Source organism: Salvelinus alpinus, chromosome 16 (genome assembly GCF_045679555.1).
Source record: "Salvelinus alpinus chromosome 16, SLU_Salpinus.1, whole genome shotgun sequence".
Classification (NCBI taxonomy): Eukaryota; Metazoa; Chordata; class Actinopteri; order Salmoniformes; family Salmonidae; genus Salvelinus; species Salvelinus alpinus.
In genome coordinates, this window is record NC_092101.1 from 2046890 (window position 1) to 2058337 (window position 11448).

An 11448-nucleotide genomic window follows, 5' to 3' on the forward strand; every position below is an offset into this window, starting at 1 on the left:
AACAAAAAAAACAACAACAATATTTTTGCTAACACCGGAAATTACGAACACTTAATCTTCTTCTATAATATTATGGCGGTCCGCAAACAAACGTTTGAGGTGAATGCCGCCACCTACTGTACTGGAGTGTGTAGTCAATCACAGTTTAGACTAAATTAATAAAGAAACCTTAAGAGAAACTAAACCCTACTATCTAATCCTGTACTACCAAGAAAATAAAAAAGAGCCCTACTAACTTCAAACCCTCCCTCATCCCCCAAATCCCTACACATCTATATTTCCCTCTCTTCCACATACCGGTACTTACATTTACATTTACATTTAAGTCATTTAGCAGACGGTCTTATCCAGAGCGACTTACAAATTGGTGCATTCACCTTATGATATCCAGTGGAACAACCACTTTACAATAGTGCATCTAACTATTTTAAGGGGGAGGGGGGGGGTTAGAAGGATTAATTTATCCTATCCTAGGTATTCCTTAAAGAGGTGGGGTTTCAGGTGTCTCCGGAAGGTGGTGATTGACTCCGCTGACCTGGCGTCGTGAGGGAGTTTGTTCCACCATTGGGGTGCCAGAGCAACAATACATACTTACAACAATACATCAAAACATGCTTTACTGTTTCATCAACCATACACAAACCATTTGCATGCTTGCCAACCAGATATAAGGATATAATAAATTCAATGTACAATTTCCGAGCAAACATCTACCTCTTCCTTCCTAATCTGACCCTTGAATCTTAGTCCACCAACCTTTCTTTGGAGGGCATAAAAATGCCGCCATTGGGCTCTGAGTCCTACCTCTTTTGCCATACATCTATCATAATGGCTCTAATCTTACATTTGGCTTCAATTCTACCCAGTGGAGCACGAATATAAATTGTATATCTTTTTAAAGCTCATTTGATGCACTCCCGAATGCACTACACCCTGTCTCTCGATTCTCCATAATAACAATAATGCCTCCAATAGTAGGTCACGTCTATTACATTTGCCAGATGACAAACTATTCAGTACAGAATCTGAGAATACTACAATTCTGACAGGTTAAACGTCCTGGAGGGCAGCTACTACTATCGCCAACAGTTCAACAGAGTATACTGACAGTTCATCTGTTAGTCTTCAACATAACTCCACAACAAATTTCGTAATGTAAATGCCTGCTCCTGTACGACCACTAACTTGGTCCTTGGAGCCATCTGTAAAAATCTGTAAACTATAAAAGCTTCTACCAATGTAATTATCAACCGGTTCCCCTATATCACTCACTTTGGTCTCTTCACCAGTGGTTAATGCTTCTGACCAAGGACTTGGGCATGTCCTACGTCAACAATTTTGACTCCTTCTGGAATAAGCCTGGCTACTTTGTGGAAGACGGAATTCACCTGGGTGAAAATGGCTCCCGGCTGTTGTCATCATCAAACACTGGAAAGGTTGTTGGTCAACTAAATTGATGCGAGGACAATATTAGCATTACATGTAAATCAGTTTTTATCATCTCCTCTTTGGTCTCTATGAGAGTTCCACATGTATCTGAAAGTGGTGACATGCCAAATGGTGCTAACTGGATAAATGTAATTGTTATTCCTACTTTGTTTAATTTTCCTAATAGGTATAATCCAATCTTTGAGTCTCCTGTTGTGCTGAACAATCTCAAAGTAATCTGACTTGTATTGAAACACGTATGATTTTAAATGCAGAAATAGTTTGACATTTTTACATCTTAATATTTGTAGTTTATTACCTAAAATGGATCATGTCAAGATCTGGGCCTCTCAGGCTATCCTTATATTTTCATTGATTTTGAGACATGGTTAAATGATAAAACCCTGGACTCTGAGGTTTCTATGGATGGTTACAATGTGTTTAGGGCGGATAGGAAAGGCAAAGGTCGTGGTGTTGCTATTTACACAAGGAATATTCTTCCTGTGTCTCTGTTAAAGACTACCTCCAGTCCGAAATGGTTTGAATTGTTGGCTTTAAGTCTTCAGTTGGGTTCAAACTCAAAAATAACAGTTATAGGAATCTATCGTCCACCCTCCACCAAGAAGTGTGTACTAAACAAACTCACTGATTTAATTGCCATTTTTACTACCCCAGAGGTGTTGATCACCGGAGATTTTAATCTTGCATGGATGCTGCAGGATGCTTGCAGGATGCTGACTATTTAAATTATTTTTGTACTAATCTAAATTTGACCCAGCTGATCACAAAGCCCACTCGTCCAAACATAAAGGACCCTACGAAATCGACTTTGATTGACCTCATATTTACAAATACTCCATAGAAATATCCTGGGAGTGGGGTATTTGCTTTGGATATTAGTAACCACTGTCCCATTGTATGTGTCAGGGATATACAGATGTCTCGATCCAAACCTTGTTTTATCAACAAGAGGAATTTAAAAAAATTCAATGAACAGGCCTTTTTTGTGACCTTTATTTTGGTGACTTTGATTGTATTGCATCTATACCTGACCCAGAGTTGTCTCTGAACCACTTCTCAAAGGTTGTCAATTGTGTTGTAGATAAACATGCTCCCTTTAAAACTTCTCACGAGTCACCAACCCTGATCCGGTAGCACCCCCCACCCCACTGAGTAGCATAGCTAGCATAGCGTCACAAGTAACTTGTAGCATCTAAATATCATTAAATCACAAGTCTAAGACACCAGATGAAAGATACAGGTCTTGTGAATAAAGCCACCATTTCAGATTTTTAAAATGTTTTACAGGGAAGACACAATATGTAAATCTATTAGCTAACCACGTTAGCAAAGGACACGATATTTTTACTCCCAACAGCTTTTTCCTGCGTCAGTAGCTATCACTAATTCGACTAAATAAAAATATATATAGCCACTAACCAAGAAACAACTTCATAAGATGACAGTCTGATAACATATTTATGGTATAGCAGTTTTTTTTTTGAAAAATGTGCATTTTTCTGGTATAAATCACAGTTCTACATTGCAGCTGCAATCTGAAATAGTGCTGACCCAGCCAGAACAATTACAGAGACCAACGTCATATAACGAATTACTCATCTTAAAACATTTCAGAAAAATACACAGCGTACAGATATTGAAAGCCCAACATCTGGTGAATCCAAACAATATTTCAGATTTATGAAATGTTTTATAACGAAAACAAAATGTAGCGCTAAATTAGCATAGCTATACCAGGCAGATTCGGCTAGGCGCCCACGGCCAGTTCACATGCACAACAGATATGATATAACATCGTAAATTGGGTCTTACTATGGCTGATCTTTCATCAGAATGTTGATCAAAGTGTCCTTTGTCAAGATGAGTCGTTGGTTCCGTTCAGAATTGTTCCTTGCCCACTCCATTTAGCACAGGTACCGGTCGAGTGGCACGGATCTCAAACGTAAATAAATTCAGACAACGGAACACTACAAAACTCCCGAAAAAATTCAAATAATCTGATTAAACTATATTGAAAAAACATACATTACGATGATCTGGTCACATGTATCAAACAAAATTCGACACGGAGATAGTTTTCATCCATAACGCCAGCAAAACAGTACACAATCGCAGCTCCAACTCGTGCGAATCAGAAAACCGGAAGTTGTCGGTCACGCCAAAGAAATAGCTCTCATTTCACGTCAGTCCCAGATAAACAAGATATTTTTCCTCTGACATCCTCTTGACACCCAGAGGAAGGCCAATGAGGTGTGTTTCGGGTCATAGGGGGCACGACCATATATAGGCAGAGCGTTGAAGCTGGCATACACATCTTGCTTTTTTCTTCTTGGTCATGGAAAGTGCTGTCAAATGACTTCTGTATCACTCAGAGACAAAATTGAAACGGTTTTAGAAACTAGAGATTGTTTTCTTTCCAATGGTATTATTTATATGCATATAGTAAGAGCAATAATTGAATAAGAGGCAGTTTAATCTGTAGAGCAAATTATGCTAATGGGAAAATAGCACCCCCTGTATTCTCAAGAAGTTATTAAAAAACTGAGAATTAAAAATCGGTCTTGCCCTTGGTTCAGTCCAGAGCTATCTGAAGTCATGTTCGTTTTAACACTATTTGAGAAGGACTGTGTTAGACAGATAATTTTTTGTGACATTTTTATATATATTTATTTTTCACATTTAATTTAACCTTTATTTAACTAGGCAAGTCAGTTAAGAAAAAAAGTATTATTCATAGTGATGGCCTACACCGGCCAAACCCAGACGACGCTGAGCTAATTGTGCGCCACCCTATGGGACTCCCAATCATGATACAGCCTGGAATTGAACCAGGGTGTCTGAAGCACTGAGATACAGTGCCTTAGACCGCTGCGCCACTTGGGAGTAATGTCATCTCACATCAATTTTGGTCAAATGTAATTTGGTCAAATGTACTTGGATGTGTAGTGTCAGCGTTTGTTGTTGGCATTTTTCAATTCCTCATCAATCCACGGGGATTTAACCGTTTTTACAGTCATTTTCTTAATTGGTGCATGCTTATTAGTACCTGGAATAAGCAATTTCATAAATGTGTCAAGTGCAGCGTCTGTTTGCTCCTCATTACACACCATGGACCAGCAAATATTCTTTACAGTACATCAACAACATAGGAATCACTACAAAACTTGTAACTTTGTAACGTTGGTTCTGCAGCATTAGTAAATATGTGATCAATACATGTTGATGATTTCATTCTTGTGCTGTTTGTAACTACCTTGGTAGGTTGACCGATAACCTGAACCAGGTTGCAGGCACTGGTTACAGTTTGAAGCTTTTTCTAGAGTGGGCAGCTTGATGAACCTGCAGCCATATTACTTCAACAGTATTTAACATGAGATCCTCTCTAATCTTTACAGGAATGTGGTTCTGAATATAATCAGCAACACCTCCACCATTGGCATTTCCATCTTTTCTGTAAATGTTATAACCTTATATTGCTACCACTGTATCATCAAAGGTATTATCTAGGTGAGCTATCAAGGTGAGCTGCACATAGTGGACTTTCTCCTAGCGCACACCGGCTCAGTGCTAACAGTGTAAATCTGGTTCATAGGCACATGATTACTGCATACAATAGCTGTAGGATCAACAAAGGCATTCTGTGCACTTACAGTGGGGGAAAAAAGTATTTGATCCCCTGCTGATTTTGTATGTTTGCCCACTGACAAAGAAATGATCAGTCTATAATTTTAATGGTAGGTTTATTTGAACAGTGAGAGACAGAATAACAACAAAAATATCCAGAAAAACGCATGTCAAAAATGTTATAAATTGATTTGCATTTTAATGAGGGAAATAAGTATTTGACCCCTTCTCAATCAAAAAGATTTCTGGCTCCCAGGTGTCTTTCATACAGGTAACGAACGGAGATTAGGAGCACACTCTTAAAGGGAGTGCTCCTAATCTCAGTTTCTTACCTGTATAAAAGATACCTGTCCACAGAAGCAATCAATCAATCAGATTCCAAACTCTCCACCATGGCCAAGACCAAAGAGCTCTCCAAGGATGTCAGGGACAAGATTGTAGACCTACACAAGGCTGGAATGGGCTACAAGACCATCGCCAAGCAGCTTGGTGAGAAGGTGACAACAGTTTCTGTGATTATTCGCAAATGGAAGAAACACAAAAGAACTGTCAATCTCCCTCAGCCTGGGGCTCCATGCAAGATCTCACCTCGTGGAGTTGCAATGATCATGAGAACGGTGAGGAATCAGCCCAGAACTACACAGGAGGATCTTGTCAATGATCTCAAGGCAGCTGGGACCATAGTCATCAAGAAAACAATTGGTAACACACTACGCCGTGAAGGACTGAAATCCTGCAGCGCCCGCAAGGTCCCCCTGCTCAAGAAAGCACATATACATGCCCGTCTGAAGTTTGCCAATGAACATCTGAATGATTCAGAGGACAACTGGGTGAATGTGTTGTGGTCAGATGAGACCAAAATGGAGTTCTTTGGCATCAACTCAACTTGCCGTGTTTGGAGGAGGAGGAATGCTGCCTATGACCCCAAGAAACCATCCCCACCGTCAAACATGGAGGTGGAAACATTATGCTTTGGGAGTGTTTTTCTGCTAAGGGGACAGGACAACTTTACCGCATCAAAGGGACGATGGACGGGGCCATGTACCGTCAAATCTTGGGTGAAAACCTCCTTCCCTCAGCCAGGGTATTGAAAATGGGTCGTGGATGGGTATTCCAGCATGACAATGACCCAAAACACACGGCCAAGGCAACAAAGGAGTGGCTCAAGAAGAAGCACATTAAGGTCCTGGAGTGGCCTAGCCAGTCTCCAGACCTTAATCCCATAGAAAATCTGTGGAGGGAGCTGAAGGTTCGAGTTGCCAAACGTCAGCCTCGAAACCTTAATGACTTGAAGAAGATCTGCAAAGAGGAGTGGGACAAAATCCCTCCTGAGATGTGTGCAAACCTGGTGGCCAACTACAAGAAACGTCTGACCTCTGTGATTGCCAACAAGGGTTTTGCCACCAAGTACTAAGTCATGTTTTGCAGAGGGGTCAAATACTTATTTCCCTCATTAAAATGCAAATCAATTCATAACATTTTTGACATGCGTTTTTCTGGATTTTGTTGTTGTTATTCTGTCTCTCACTGTTCAAATAAACCTACCATTAAAATTATAGACTGATCATTTCTTTGTCAGTGGGCAAATGTACAAAATCAGCAGGGGATCAAATACTTTTTTCCCTCACTGTATAAGGACATAAATTAGGTTACTTATATTGTGTCTACCGACGCCCCTGGTGTAACGTAAATTTGCTGAAGCATTATGTGTAACGATCTTCGTTGGGAGAAAGAGAGGAGGACCAATGCGCAGCATGGTAAGTGTTCATGATGAATATTTAATGGATCAAACTGAACACCGAAATACAAAACAATAAAGTGAACGAACGAAAACAGTTCCGTGTGGAACACGCAGACACAGAAAACAACCACCCACAAAACACAATAGAAAACAGGCTCCCTAAATATGGCTCCCAATCAGAGACAACGACTAACACCTGCCTCTGATTGAGAACCATATCAGGCCAAACGAAAAACCCAACATAGAAAAACAAACATAGATAACCCACCCAACTCACGCCCTGACCATACTAAAACAAAGAAATAACAAAAGAACTAAGGTCAGAACGTGACATTATGACAACTCTGCGTCACAATGGTAGGCATTAGTTGAGCTGGGCTTGGGTAATTGATAAGTCATTGTCTCAACGCAGCCATATCGTAATGTGAAAGGATCCAGGAACCCAAATGATTTGCGTGGATCCCATCCTCCTTATAAAACGTGTTTTGTTTCCAAAAGGTATTGAAATTGTCAACAAAAGTTATACTCATTGAGTTGCAATAATCATGTAACCAGTTGTGAAGAGAAAGAATCCTGCTAAAGCGTTCAATTCCACGATTCAGAGAGGGCACAGGGTCAGATAGGATGGGTCTTTTGTTCGTGTCTAGCAGAGAGTCAATCAGCTCTTAAAATCCAGTTTTAACTGTTCAGAGCTGCCCTTCATAATGTCATTAAAACCCATATGGACTACGATATAATCAATTTCCCTGTCCTGACGTAGTACATTTGGGAGCAGCTTAGTAATGTAATTTATTCAAGCTCCAGGATAGGACATTGTTTTTACACCAGGAACGGTTACATTTCTTAACATGGAGCCTAGCTAGCTAGCTAACAAATAACGAAATTGCCTCCCCTTTTTTCAAGTCTGAAGGTGACAGAGTTTTTAAAAACGTTTAGGTGTATTTTGTATAACTGGTTAATATAAGCTGCCTAGTTAACTAACTTAGCTAACATGGCTAGCTTGTTCCAGTTAGTTTTCTCGTCATGAATGAAGCAGGTAGAGTAGCTACCTTGTGGTATGTTTATGTGAAATTACAATATTTTCTTGCAATAGCAACACAATTTTGATTTAATGATTTATATGTTAACAGTTCGGAGCGGATCACAGACCAATGCTACCACCATGCTGGGTCTGGAATGCGAGGGACCAATAGTGTGCAACTGCATTCCACATTAGGGGTGTTCCTCCATGTGGGGCGGCAGGTAGCCTAGTGGTTAGTGTTGGTCTTGTAACCGAAAGGTTGCAAGATCAAATCCTCGAGCAGACAAGGTAAAAAAACTGTCGTTCTGCCCCTGAACAAGGCAGTTAATCCACTGTTCCTAGGCTGTCATTGAAAATAAGACTTTGTTCTTAACTGACTTGCCTAGTTAAATAAAGATTAAATAAAGGTGTAAAAAAAATAAGATAACTTCCAAGTTCCAAAATCCAAGCCTAGTTATCTAGGAGATTCGTTTGACGTCTGGGATAATAATATATTTATTTTATATTGTGCTTTTCATTCCAAATAAGATTCTCAAAGTTGCTTTGAAAACAAAAACAGTTCATGGTTGATGGTCTTCCACAGCTTCGTGGGATGTGTTGGAGGATAATGTGGCGTCGGTCAGAGTCACAAGAAGTCATATTTAGATTTTATGTCTGTCCGTAAGCAAAATAATCATGCTTTGCACCTCAAAAACATATCGGAGTGGAATGTTTCATGTGTGGCTCTTCAAAGCAGAGCACTTTTCAAGCGGGTTATCTCTGGGGTAGCGCATGAACTTTGTGCAGATGAAATACCTGAGGAAGTAGGTGGGGTGGTTGGTGCATGTCAATTGACCAGTGTGGTGGATGGAGTGAAGAAATACATTTTATCCACACTTTTGTTGTTTGATGAAGAGTCTCTCCTTTCTCATGCAAAGTTAGGCTTTACCCTGTAAGAGACTTCAGCGAAAAGGGTCAATAACAGGGGATATCTTTATCTACATATATCCTGATATCTGACATTTTATCAAATATAAGAAGTAGACATGTTCCAGATACGCATGTCCTTAATTTCATATACGGAGCTAGGATATTCTCTGTAATGGGACAGTTTCTACATGCATCCAATCTGGAATTCAGAAATCTCCTTGCTACCGTATGATTCGAGGGAGATGTCTGTGGTGAGATACGTTCAAGATAAGCAAATGATACACGTGCACGCGCTTACATATTTGTAGAATATTCTAACTACGGAAAGGGTATGTGTCAACATGCTGACATATCTAAGCCTTTATATGTAAGCATGAACTACTCCACATATTTTCAGAAATGTATCATATCTGTAGTCATTACCTGATCATTTACGTCTGTATATATGTCTATTTAAACAAAAAAATCATAATTTCAATAGATATCCTTACATTACATTACATTTCAATAGATATCTCCCTCACGACGCCAGGTCAGCGGAGTCAATCACCACCTTCCGGAGACACCTGAAACCCCACCTCTTTAAGGAATACCTAGGATAGGATAAAGTAATCCTTCTAACCCCCCCCCCCTTAAAAGAGTTAGATGCACTATTGTAAAGTGGTTGTTCCACTGGATATCATAAGGTGAATGCACCAATTTGTAAGTCGCTCTGGATAAGAGCGTCTGCTAAATGACTTAAATGTAAATGTAATGATATTTAATATTCATCCTCATATGTCTGACTGAAAATTAGTAGGCTACAAGGCACCAAAAGGCAAACATCGTCAAATTTAATACAAGTTGCTTTTTACAAAGCACATCTCTGCTATTTATGTTTTAAAAATGCAGCATAGCAAATCCAGAGCTCCAACCACAACATATGTTTTCTGTAACAACACAAACATAGGCCAGGATTTGCTAAAAAAAATATTTTATTTATTTAACAGAAAATAAAAGTTGCACATCCTCAATACCCCTGCCTGCCCTGGTTGTTATGTAAGATGGATGCGATGGGTGCAGATTGGGTCGTCAGCGGCGGTCCCCTGGAAAAGGATGCAATTGCGGCCCGCATTTCGGGGCGTTCCTGCATGTGGGAATTCCCATGAAAATATCGTGCTCAATGGGGGGCCGTTCATGCTGGAACCAATGGTGTGCTCGAGGGAAGGTGTTCATCAGGAACCAATGGGATGCTCGAGGGGGTTGTTCATGAAGGAACTAATGGGATGCTTCTCTTGTTTCCTATCTTTTTAGCCAATGTAGCCAACTCATTCTCACTGTCTGTGCTCTCATTTTCACCCGACATGCCGTTGGTTTCAAACAGAACATCCACCGCCGCCATAGCTTTCCCACTCTCCAACCCTTTGCTCATCCACTCGATCAGCGACCTTTGTTGTCCTCTTCAAAGGCATTTTCTTTCTCTTCTTCTTCTTCTTTGAAGTTTATTGGCAGACTACAACCTATAAGGTGTATTTTCGCCACCTACATTATGGGGTAGTGTGAGGGACTAAAATATGAATTAAGAAGGGACGTTGACAGGGAACGTCCCATTGTCAGGACTGACTTTGGGAAACCCTGCATTAGACCAGAGACTGAAAATTAACACACACCACTTTATTAGCTGCCATACTGGCAAGGACCATCTGCATTATTTATCTTTTAACCCCCCCAGTGCTTGTCCATATGTGTACCGGTATGTACTGGATTTGGACCGTGTTTGTCCTGATACAGTACATGGTGTTCTATCAGAAGTCCCATTGCAATTGGAGCTCCATTGCTGGTGGTACATTTCTTCATAGATTTCCTACAATGTAAACAATTTAGTTTAAGGTTTTATTGTACATGGTGGTCATTGACAATGCATGGTCATGAAAGTCACAAATTCTGCAAATTATGGAAGCCAAACTAATGGAGAGAAAGTACATAATCTGCCCTTAAGAAAAGTTCACATTAACAGTGAAATATAATTATGATTATTGACATCTTTACACAAAAGTGTTGCCATTAATTCTCTCAGGAGCACCCGGGTGGTCCATAGGCTGTGTATCCAGAGACAGCGTATGCGCAAAGACAGTACAGTATGAAGATCCCCGGTCACGCTTGGAGGAAATGTCATGGCGACGTTGGCTAGCTAAACGCGCAGAAACACGTAATCGAGGCTAACGGTCGTCTTGCGCCGAACTGCGCATGTGCAAGCCGTCAAGTCAAACTCAATGATTCGAAATAAAAACAAAATTGACGAAAATGAGAACGTGTCAGTTTGTAAATTTCACGAGGTTTGAGTAATAACACGTTAAATTACCTAAGACATTGACTCGAACACAGGTTGGGCCTTTAGATTTCTAGAAAACTAAGAACTAAGGAATAATTTTTCACTTCTCAAACCTCGACCTGATCTGCTTTGTAGTCGTTCCCGGAAATCTCGCGATGTTGCGACTCTGCGTATAGAAACTCTGTGGTATGCGTAGGTTGCCATGTCTCCTGTTTACACTGAAACAGCAACTGCAGTAACGTTTGTGATTTTTATATTTATTGTAAAAACATACCGTTTCGTTCTCTACAATGGCCAAATAATAAAAATGTGAATAATAAAAATATCAGAAAATGTCATGCGCAATACGTCCGGTATTTGTCGTAAAGGGATAAATACACATTCAATTATTTA